At 36.7% G+C, this 11,921-nt stretch overlaps 1 pseudogene; it reads right to left on the bottom strand.

Annotated features, from left to right (window-relative positions):
• Positions 1-9,188: 9,188 nt before the first annotated feature.
• LOC138397261 (high mobility group protein B1 pseudogene) lies at positions 9,189-9,793 on the bottom strand (annotated as a pseudogene).
• Between the last annotated feature and the right edge of the window lie 2,128 nt (positions 9,794-11,921).

Here is an 11,921-nt window from a genome sequence, read left to right as displayed (position 1 = left end):
CAATTTTAATGGTGGCCTTTTCAGAAGCTTTTATTTTCTTCCCAATATTATTAATAATAGGAATTCTCTACTGGTTGTTGATGTTGTCCTATGTATGATATTTAAAAAAAACAGGAAGTATTTTTCTATTCCTGAAAGATGCTTAATTATGGTACCAGTTGTAAACATGTAAAGAAGTATAACTGGTTTTTTTGGGTTTTTTTTTTTTTTTTTGACATTCTGTGAGACTCTGGTCTAGTTTCATATATAAAATTACAGTGATGATAGAATTTGACTTCCTCTCTTCTCCTGTTTTATTTTTCTATGTAAGTCTATTTGTGAACATCCCACCTTCCTGCTGAGTGGTAGAGCGAAGGCTGCAGAGACGATAGAATGGACTTGCTGGGTGACCCATGCAAGTGTTGAGCATTATGGCTGGAGAATGATGGCTGAATATGTAACTTTTACCTACTGTTCCTTTCACTGCTCCTTCCTAACCTGAACTATGTATTTAATACATAAAAAATGTATTTTAAATATACTATATACAGCTACTACTTAATGAGTGCTTACTGTTAGCTCTATGCAAATCACTTTATATGGTTGATCTCATTTAATCCTCATAATATTCTTTGAGGTAGGTGCTACTATTATTTTTCCCATTTTGCAGATGACAAAATTGAGTCTTAAGGGAGTTCAGTTAATTTGCCTCAAATAACACGGCTCCTAGGTGGTAGAGTAAGGATTTGGACCTTGACAGTCAGCTCCAAATCCTGTGCTCTTACTGCCTTCTATACTACCAATAAACCACATTTGATTTTGAAATCTATTGGAAATTAATCACCATAATTGTAAGAATTCACAGCAAGAAATCAGTAGATTGGAACCAATCTCAAAATGACAATACATGTGTATAACTGGATATCATAAAATATTAGTCTTTTAAAGCATTTTATAAAGTGAATGGCACATTCAAATGGGAGGCTGTCATGATTATTTCTCCTTTATTTACCATTTATAAATGAAGAGATGCTTGCCCTAAGAATCCCTGTTTTGCTAGGAAGCTAATTATTATCTGAACTTCTTTAGTAATGAGTTTGTACAATGCTTCAAGTCTAAATCCACCCTGAAAAGATTATCTAGAATTTCCAACATAATATTGTTTTTCTGAGTTATGGTAATGAGCCACATTTGTTTATTATCATTTATCCTCACTACTAGCACATTATCAAAATGAAATCAGGGTGTTTACATTTCCATCAGAATGATAAGGTTTAAAAAAAATTTTAGAAAACAACCACCTGTCAGTAACTGGAAACTGAAAACATCATAGTCATTATCCAGATTTAGATTCCAACGGGGAAAAATGATCTCATAAAGAGTGCTACTTAAAACAATGATAAAATTCCAGTCAGCATAATAAATGATGAAGTCTTCTGAAATGCAATAAAGTCATAAAACAAAACATTTCACCCTTTAGAACCGAAAAAATCATGTTGGAATCAATACCTGGGATTATGGCCTTGGGAAATGGATGGCGAGGCTTTTTCCTGGTGCTTGCTGCACCTCACGGCCTCGTAGGATATTCTTGTGGCCCACATTCCACATTTAACTCGGATCGTCCAGACCAGCTCAGGTCAGTGCTTTGCTGTTACAGAGACATGGAACAACATTGGTGTTTACAGTTCCAGTAAGTGGTGTCATTAACCCTGTGAAGCTCCAAAGATCATCTGCATAGAGGAAGTGCTTGTGTCTTTATTGCAGATATAACTATTATGATCAAACTAATTTTATGAAAATCAATATGATCACACGAGATTAAGTGGATTTAATACTCTGTAGAAAGAGGATTCTTCCCATATCCACAATTAATTTCCTTTCAGAACTTAGCTCCCATAGTACATTTAAAGTATAATTTGATTTATTAAAAATTTTAGAAACAAATCTGTTGCCTAAAAGACTGTGTCTAAAATCAAAATCAGCCTGGGCATGGTGGCTCACACCTGTAATCCCAGCCTTGGGAAGCTGAGGCAGGAGGATTGCATGAGGCCAGGAGTTCGAGACTAACCTAGGAAATATAGTGAGACCCTATCTTTACAAGAGATAAAAAAACAAAATAGCCAGGCGTGGTGGTGTGTGCCTGTAGTGCTAGCTACTTGGGAGAATGAGGCAGAAGGATTGCTTTAGCCCAAGAGTTGGAGGGTCCAGTGAGCTGTGATTGTGCCATTGCACTCCAGCCTGGGCAACAGAATGAGACTCTGTCTCTAAAGAAAACAAGAAATAAAATAAAAATCATTCAACAAATAGTACTTAAGAGTTCCTCCTATGTGTCAATGATTGTGAACTCAGTGCTTTAATATAAGTTTCCTTACTTAATCCTTACAACAAGTATGTGAGGTAGATGTCATAATTCCTAGCTTACGGATAAACGTTAAGGCTCACAGAAAATGAGTAGAGGACAAAACTTAATCTTATTCACCTTTGTAGTCTGCATGCTTAGCAGAGGGCTTGGTGCATGGTGAGAGGAACTGTGGAACACAGGCAGTAAACTCAGTGGAAATGGATTAAAATTTGAGTTTGCTAATTCCAGTTCCAGCGTTCTTTCCAGTACGCAATTCTGCCTTTAACAGTATTTTCTTGTGTCAGCAGTAAAAGAGGAAGCTCTGTAGTGTAAAGCCAACTGAAATGGAAGTTAGGAACTCCTATCTGAAGTAAGGTGGGCTGAGGCCATGTATAGAGAAACTATGCTGAAATCAGCGCACCTTCATAATACTGTTTAATGATAGTGCAGTTACATTAGCAAGGGAAAGGCCGTCAATTCAAAGATGAGCCTGATTGCTGACTTTTGGCTACAGAGCTAGCTAAAGTGATCCATGGATAAACAAAGTCCTAGGGACTTCTTTTTCCAGTAATGGCAGACTAGATAATTTGAATCAGCTTTATGTTAAGGACAATTAGAAATGTTAGACAAGATATTTTTTAAAAATTTTTGAAAACATTAGACAGCTAACAAGTTAATAAAGAATTATTGTCTAGGGTATGGGAGAAAATGAGGGAACAGGGAGGTGAGCTCATTACCTAAGGTCATATTTCCTTTGGAGGCATGTGTCAATTCTGGAGGATATATTGAGAGCCTGGTCAGCGTTTTTGGTAGCTTCATTGGGCTAGGGTAGGGATTAGAGTTCAGGATTTGCCACGTCTTTGGTGGTCTTGGTGAAACTGCCTCAATTTAGGTTGTATCTTGAAAATTCATACTCAAAATATAAGGGTAAGCTAAAAGTAGGCAGGAACTCTGAGAGAGTTTAGCTTAATTTTAAATCACCTCAATTCCTGAAATTGGATATTATCCCAAACTGTTAGCACCTCTAGCTATCTGGTAGGAGCATACATAAAACCTCTTTGGTAAAAGAAAACATCATCCTTGGCCAAAAATTGCTTCCATGAACAATTCAGTAGATACACTGTGAAGTACAACATAAAAAGTAACTAGGCACATAGCATGATAAAACTTTCTGAACAAAACCCAGCAAAAACAACAGATCACAGAAAAAGACCCATGGAGGCTCCAGATATGGTAGTTATCAGACACAGACTGCAAAATACATATGCTTACAATGTTCAAGAAGATAATACTACAAGATTGAGAATGTAAGCATAAAATTGGAAACTATATGACATAATAAACACAAAAATAAAAATTAAGACTATAATAAATGTATTAGTACATTAGACATATGTGAGGAGAGAATTAGAAAACTGGAAGCTAGGTCAGAAGAAAATATCCAAAATGATCATGGAGAGAAATAAGAATGGCTAAGAGATATAGAGAATACAGTGAGAAGAGCTAACATATATATTATGGGAGTTCTGGAAGATTGAGAAGAGAAGAGAGCATGGGACAGAAATAATACTTCAAAAGACAATGGCTGAGACTTTCCAAAACTAATGAAAGAAATCAAGCAACAGATTCAAGAAAATCTTAACCACAAGAAATATACCAATAAATATAAAAAAATTCTAATCTAGGCACAACAAAGACAAACTAATGAAAGCCAAAGACAATACACTTTGAAAACATAAATCCTTTCCATGCATTTACACACATGAAAATAATTGTTACATCAACCATTGTCACTACCTGTAAAGCTCACCTTCTTTTGTGATTTTTGCATCTGATCTATCCTATCTTTGGATGGCCTTTGATTTTTGTAGGTAAAATTCTTTGCTTCTATTAAGAAATAGTAAAATTTTTTCTTGTAGTGGAAATGGCAGGGACAGATTCATGGGCTAACCAAATTAGCTGCTTGAATATTAAGGTAGCAATTCCAGTATCCCTAACTGTAGGGAATAGAATTTCTCTCTGAGGTGATTGGAAGGAGGAAGCTGACAAAGGAGGTGTTGTTTTACTAGCTGTAGTGGGGTTTCCTGAGGAGGAAAAAAAAGACAATCTAAATGAATTTTTTAAGATTTGTTTATGGACTGTTTCTATAACAAAAAATATTGAAACACATATAAAGTAAGATATTTAAAAGTACAAACATAACAGGAAAGAAACAAATTATAGATAGTTTTCTGGACCAGAACTGAGGTATCAGATAATAAATTTGGATATAAGTATTCTGGCATAAAAACAAAAAGAAATAAACATAACTTCACATGGCTTTTATATTTTGTCTTTATTTTTAGAACCAGAACATATAGATTCACTTACAAAGCAACATTTTTCCTGGAAGTTAAGAAAAGGAGATGCCAAAAGTAGTTTAGAAAGCACTAATTTGGAGGTAAGACAACTGGGTTCTGTTCTAAATTTATCATTCATTGAGTTCTCAATTAATCTCTTATAATCTCAGTGATTTTTAAAGAAAGGAAGGTAAAAATAGTTGACCCACCTACCTCCTGCAGTTGTGAAGATATTCACATACACACTGGAAATGACAGATCAAATAACATTAAGAAAGACTTGTGCCCCTTGAGAGGTATGGGGATGGGAAAAAACCTGCCTGCTGTCAATGACTTTGGGAATGAGGTTTGGATTTCATTCTAGCATATTGACTGCAGAGAAGAATCCAACCCCAATGTCAGTAATCTTGAAGAGTGAAAGAGAGGTATTAAGAATGAAGATGAGCAAATATTGTTCCACTATATTTAAAGTGTATATTCAAGGAAGAACATGGATTCCAGGAACAAAAGCCTAAATTATATTGATCTTTGGCAAGATTGTGTAGTGAAATTTCAGATAGGTTATTTGTTAGGTTCAGAAAGAAAGTTGCAATTACCAGCAGCCAATATGAGTTCACCAAGTACAGCTTACAAGAGCTATTCTTTTTGTTCATATGTTATTAACATCAAACTGGTAGGCTGGAGGAATGCATCATGATTCTAGCTGAGAACAAGATGAAGACAACGGTCAAGAATATAAAATAATTAGGTAGATTCATAATTGGTTGAAGGTCTGGATCTCAGGATTTCCCACTAATGAGCTGATGATATCAACTAGGTGGAAAAGTCTTAGCTGGCATGCCGCATGGGTCCATTCAACTTCTTAAATTATCAGCTTAGATAAAGACAGAGAAGACATGCTTACTTCATTTTCAAATGCTATAAAGGAAGTTAAAGTGTTAAGTGTTGAAATAAGATCCAAAAAGATCTTGATAGCCTGGAAGGAACAGAGAATTAAATCGATTAAATTTATAGGGATAAATAAATGCAAACTAAACATTTCCCTTACATTAAAAGTCAACTTCACAGGATGATGGAGACTGGGCTTTCATGTAAGTTTATATGAAGAACGGCCTCGGGGCTTTAAGTTGACCACAAGGGCAACATGAGCAGGGTCATGTGATTTGCCATAAAACAAAACACAACACTCCCCAAAACAAACAAATAAAAAAAGACCCTGTCTTCTTATGCCAGACTAAGAGAAATAGCCTGTCCAAACCAAGGAAATAATAGTTCCTCTGTACTTGGAATCAGTTAATGTACATCTGGAAGATCATGCCTAGATAGTGATGCCACATTTTAAAAAGGGCATTGACAAAGTGGAGCTGACCAGAGGAAGTGATCAGAACATTGAAAGGTCTGGAAACAATCATATGAAAAACAGCTGGAAGGTCTTGTTTTATTCTGGAAAAGGGGATGTAGTGGGTCTGTGTTTTCAGGGAGAGATAACATATCTGTAAAGAATTTAGCACAGGGCAGTATATTTAGTAAACATCCAGTAATAGTAATAGTAAAAGTCTTGAAGATTTTATGTAGCTTCAAAGGGCAACACTAGGAACAATGTGTGGGAATTATGGGAAACACTTGCTATTTTGATATAGAGAAGGAAAACCTTTTACAAAGATGGACTGTTTCATGACTTAGTCATCACCTAAGATATTATAGAAACTTCTGTGTTTTTATAATAGCCACAGTTTCCTAAAGAGGTATAACTAGTTGATGTTATAAATTGTGTTGTGGCTTAGAAACAGACCGTGTTCCATCAGTTGGCCATTTCTGAGTTACAAGCTTGTATACTGAAATGAGACACTTCATTGTACTGAATATGTTCTTTGAGCAGGAGACATATTTGCAGAAAGTATGACATGAATTTATTTTTTTAAGAAAGAAAACATTTTGCAGGAGAATGTTAGGATTGTTAGCATATAATAGCACTCGGTAAATATTTACTTAATGAATAAATTATCAAGGTAGAACATAATTTTAATTGTCATTACCCTGTAATGATTGGAAATTTCCAAACAGAGGGAACTGGGCAATGAGAAAATGACCTTTTCCTTCCTCACATCACAGAAGTCTTTTTTTCCCATTGTGGAGTGCCATGCGTGTGTGTGTGTGTGTGTGTGTGTGTGTGTGTGTATGAACTGAATCTTCTTCATGCTCAGGGAATTGTTCCTGCATTGAGGTAAGGGAACTATCATTGGCCTTGTCTGAGATGAGGATGCCTTGGCACACACAGACTCTCCTGCCATCGCTTATTCCTTCAAAGCTGACAATGCTTTTAGAGATAAAAGCAAAATGGAATCTCCTTTTCCTCTCTTCCTTTCTTTTCCTGATGTGTGTTTTGGGAAGCAGTAGGCAGGCAGACCTATTGTATTGCGGACTGACAAACGTAAGAGCAAGGGCTCCTACTGCTCCTTGTAGGAGCCTGGCCAGCAACTTGTTTTCTCCAAGGCCCTGCACTGTGATGCAGATCCACTGGTAAACTTTGCCCAGGCCCCTCCCAAGCTGATCCAGTGATCATCTTGCTTTCTAGAGACTAGATCAGTTAGGGTGTCTGACATTTAAGATGAAATATCAGATAATTTTGACGGGTAGGAAATACATACCTACCAACTCTACTTAAATCTATTCATGGTAAAGCAATAAAGATACATTAGATTTCTCACTTTAAAAGAACTATAGAGATCATGTAGTTTTACCTCATTCCATCAAAATGAAACAGAAAACAGCTTGCTACTTAGATGGAGGGGTGCATCATCAGCCTTAGCATATATATATTTTATAAGTTTTATAAGAGAAATAGGATGGAAATAATACTAGTTTTAAAACTTGTATTCCATTCTGCAGGAGGTGGTTTGGAGATCAGCTTCTGAGGTTCCATGGGAAGAGTATAGGTCTAGGTCTATGTCAGAGCAAACAGATGGAGCCATGGTGAGACAGTCAGATGCTAGTGAGATTTATTTTTACTTCTTGTAAGTGGAATTGTGAGGGAGAGATTTTGAAATAGAGTCAGACTCCTTTTAAGTAAACAGTTATGAACAGTATTACAGTTCAGATTTTAGAAATTATGTTCAGTTTAGAGATTATAATTATTATATGAAGTTGTTCATATTGCCTGTACTGGTGATAGTAACAACTTCCTTTTCATTTTCTCTTGAATGCATTCTCTTACATTTTCAAAGTTAACCAAAAAGACAATAATGAAATAGGTTGACAAAGCAGTGAGTTATAAGAAGAAGGAAGAATCTAATTTATATTTTGTGCTTGGGACTAATGTTGGAGGTAATAATATATTTTAATATACCTTCTAATGTGATTCTTTAACACACGCATGCATTTTAGAATTTCCTTCTTTCATTTATATGACTTTATCTCTCATGGTGCCGTATGTCTTATTTTTTCTTTGCTTGTTTTTTGTTATTTTTGGTTTTGTTTTGTTTTAGGCAGCTATTTACCTCCTTACAGGATTAAAGAGTTTTGGTCATTTTTAAGCTGATTTATATGATCCTAACTCTAAATTTTTATCATTCTTTAAAGTGAATTTTTAGGATATTCTGGAACTACTTAAGCACATTCTTCAATTATATTCAATGTCTCACAAGGTGGCTTATAATGTTTAGAATGAAAACTCTGCTGGGCTTATTTTAGTTTCTGCAGCAAGCAGAGTGACTATTGTCATCTGTGTTAGCTCTGGGACTGGGAGCCTCTAAGAAAGTTGCGATGTCTCTGATCTTACGACAACAGTTAATCTGGAAACATGAAAATCAGTTTAAGGATCCCCTTTCTAACATTTAATTATCTGAAATGTCAAGATACTAGTTGTAATCTTGTATCTTTGCATCTACTTACAGCCCTTAAACACAACAACTTAAATAATTTTGGGGGAATAAATTTTGGGGAAAAAATACTCCAGTAATGGTTTATAATAGAGGGCAGCACAATTGTGGGACTGGAATGCTTTTTAAGTGGCATGCAGTCTGGAAAGTAGATTTTGGGTATCTTTGATGTTTCTTTTTTTTTTTTTAAATAAAAAAATAATTGTATTTACTTAGAAGCATTCAGAATGTCAACAAAACAGCTGCAACTTTTTTTTTTTTTTTGCAATTACAGAGTGGTATTCAGTTAACAGAACAATTATTTCATATAAGCTGCATCAGAGACAGCTGAAGGTGAAAAAACTACCATCCCCCTATGTAACTAATTTGTGCTGTGCACCAACAAGAACCTGCTTTAAATTTCCATGCCAATTTACAACCCCCATACTGTACTAGGCAAGGTTAGTGGCTACTGAAAATACCACCAGGACAGGGCTAGCTAAAGACACATTCGGTAGTGTGTTAACTATACAAAAAAAGACACTGTACAGTTTAAAAACAAATCTTACACAGCCTTAAATTTCAATTTTTTTTTCTTTAAAATGAGTGAGTTGTGTGCAGGGGGGTTACATGCTTTATAGACAAGGAAAAAAAAACTGTGCTAGAACCAACTTATTCATCATCATCTTCTTCTTTGTCTTCCTCATCTTCCTCCTCTTCCTTCTTTTTCTTGCTCTTTTCAGCCTTGACAACTCCCTTTTTTGCTGCATCAGGCTTTCCTCTAGCTCGGTACGTAGCAATATCCTTTTCGTAGTTTTCCTTCAGCTTTGCAGCCTTCTTTCCATAAGGCTGCTTGTCATCTGCAGCAGTGTTATTCCACATCTCTCCCAGCTCCTTTGCAACATCACCAATGGACAGGCCAGCATGTTCTCCTTTGATTTTAGGGCGATACTCAGGACAGAACAAGAAAAAGGCCCCAGGAGGCCTCTTGGGTGCATTGGGATCCCTGAACTTCTTTTTTGTTTCCTCTTTAGGAGGGATATAGGTTTTCATTTCTCTTTCATAACGGGCCTTGTCCGCCTTTGCCATATCTTCAAACTTTCCTTTCTCTTTAGCAGAATGGTCTTCCACCTGTCTGAGCACTTCTTAGAAAACTCTGAGAAGCTGACTGAAGCATCTGGGTGCTGCTTCTTGTGCTCCTCCCGGCAAGTTTGCACAAAGGATGCGTATGATGACATTTTGCCTCTCGGCTTCTCAGGCTCTCCTTTGCCCACGTTTAGTTATTTTTCCTCAGTGAGGCACAGAGTCACCCAGGGCCTGTCTGGCTCTCACTTGCCCCGGCGCTGTCTCTATGGAGCTCAATGTACTGCAATCCTTTGATGTTTCTTGACTGTGATCTGAACAAATCGTCTGTGAATTATAACCGGAGGGTTTTCTTATTAAGACACCGTGTCCTATCCCTGGCATATAAAAGTAACCATTCTCTGGGGTGTAAGAAATCCAGTGAAACCTTTTGCAATGCTAACATTAGGAGCTTAGATGAAACCCAGCGCTCCAGCCCAATGAGGTGCTTTGCAGATGTTACTGCGTATAGAAAACAGGCAGTAAATATGCAAGGACTGTCCAGAAAGTAGCCAGTCATGTAACTGTTCTCATTACTTTAACTATATTTATATATTTAAATACCAACTTAATTTATTTCTCTTCCAAAATTTTCTTGTTCCCCTTTCAGTGGGAAGCCTGGCCCTCACGGTTTTCTTACTTCAGTGACTGTCGCAGGGTAGGTAGGAGTGGGATAGGACAGGATGATAGCATGGAAGCTGCTTGAAGTCATGCTATTTCTCATCTCGCATGAAAGCCTAAGTTCATTTAAGAAATTGTGCTGGCTATGTTGGACGAAGAGGAGAGAAAAGGGATGGTTTGAAGGGCAAAAAGAGAAGAAAAGCTGTAGTTATGAGGGCAGAGGAAAGAAAGAACGTGGTCTCCAGGGCAGAGAGTAAAGAAGAAACATACAGTAAGTTGAACAGTTGCTCCCCAAACCCCATTAAAATGTCAGTAAAGGAATTTAAAAATGTGTAAGCCCATAAGGACAAAGAAAACAGAAGAGGAGACAAGAAGAGATGAGAGATATCAATGAAATTTTAAAGGATGGAAAGTAAATGGAAAAGTTGTAACTAAGTGAGCAGATGAGAGATAACTGAGGCCTACCTTGTCTTAGAGAGAAAGAACCAAAAGAATTGGGCAGTTTAAGCCATAGAACCAGGGCAAGTCTTAGAATTAGAGGCACCAGGTCGTTGAGGTGGGGGGTAGGGATGAACCAAGAGGGTTGGTGAATGTTTACATAAGAAGCAATTAGATTCCTGTTCCCTTCTCTTACCTGGTACAGCTGGCCTGCTACCTCTTCCCTACCCTGGCAGGAGACTGGTGGTTTATTTTCTCAAGAAACTGAACAGTAGGGAGGTGCTGGAAGGAATATAAAAAGATGAGGTAGAGGCAGAAAGGTAGCAGGCAGGAAAGAAGCATCTGAATCTGTTGGAAGGTTTGCCTGCAAAAGCCAGACTTGAGGACTGAACAATGAAGAAACACTGTCAGAAACCTACAGAGTGGCTTGGGACAGGTCAAGAAAGCCTGTTCCCAGGCAAAGTGACAACAGTGGTCCTCAGAGAATTTGATTAGCGCCAAGCACCTTCAAACTGAGTAAGAACAGAGAAAGAATTTCCAAGTTACTGTTGAAATAATGAGTTTCCTTACATTTAACTTCTGCAAGCATAAATGGGTTAGGAAAGAATGAATGGCCTTCACGTGCAGAGCACAAAAGGAGAAATATGAGTGCTGAGTAAACCTGAGAAAAAATGTTCAGACTCACATATGATCAAAGGGATGCATGTGTGATGAGACGTCCATTTCCATTTCAACTAAAAATCAGCAAAGAATAGGAAGAATGAGAATACCTAGTGCTGACCAGGGTGTGTTGACCAGACATAGTGCTGGAGGGAGTATACTATTTGAAGAAAGTGATTTGACAATATGTGTCAACAGTTTTGAATATGTTAATTCCTTTTGCTCATAAATTCTGAGAATCTCACCTAAGGAAATAACTAGAAATGTAAATAAATATGAATGATAAAAGATGTTTAACATTCATTATCTGTAATAACTAAAAAATGTAAACAAACTAAATGTTTAACAATAACAATCAAGTAAATTGTGTTACCTTGCTGCAGTGAGATATTATGCAGCCATTAAAATTTATGCTTACAGAGATTGTAAATTTGAAATATTGATGCAATCATATTTAACAGCATAAACATTTGTATATATAGTATGCTCTTAATTATGTAAAAGAAACCTGCAAAAAAATGCTCGAAGGAAACATGTCAAAATATAACAGTTACTATGCATGTT

This window comes from Eulemur rufifrons, chromosome 16 (genome assembly GCF_041146395.1).
Source record: "Eulemur rufifrons isolate Redbay chromosome 16, OSU_ERuf_1, whole genome shotgun sequence".
NCBI classification, from domain to species: Eukaryota; Metazoa; Chordata; class Mammalia; order Primates; family Lemuridae; genus Eulemur; species Eulemur rufifrons.
This window is presented reverse-complemented; position numbering and strand designations above follow the sequence as displayed.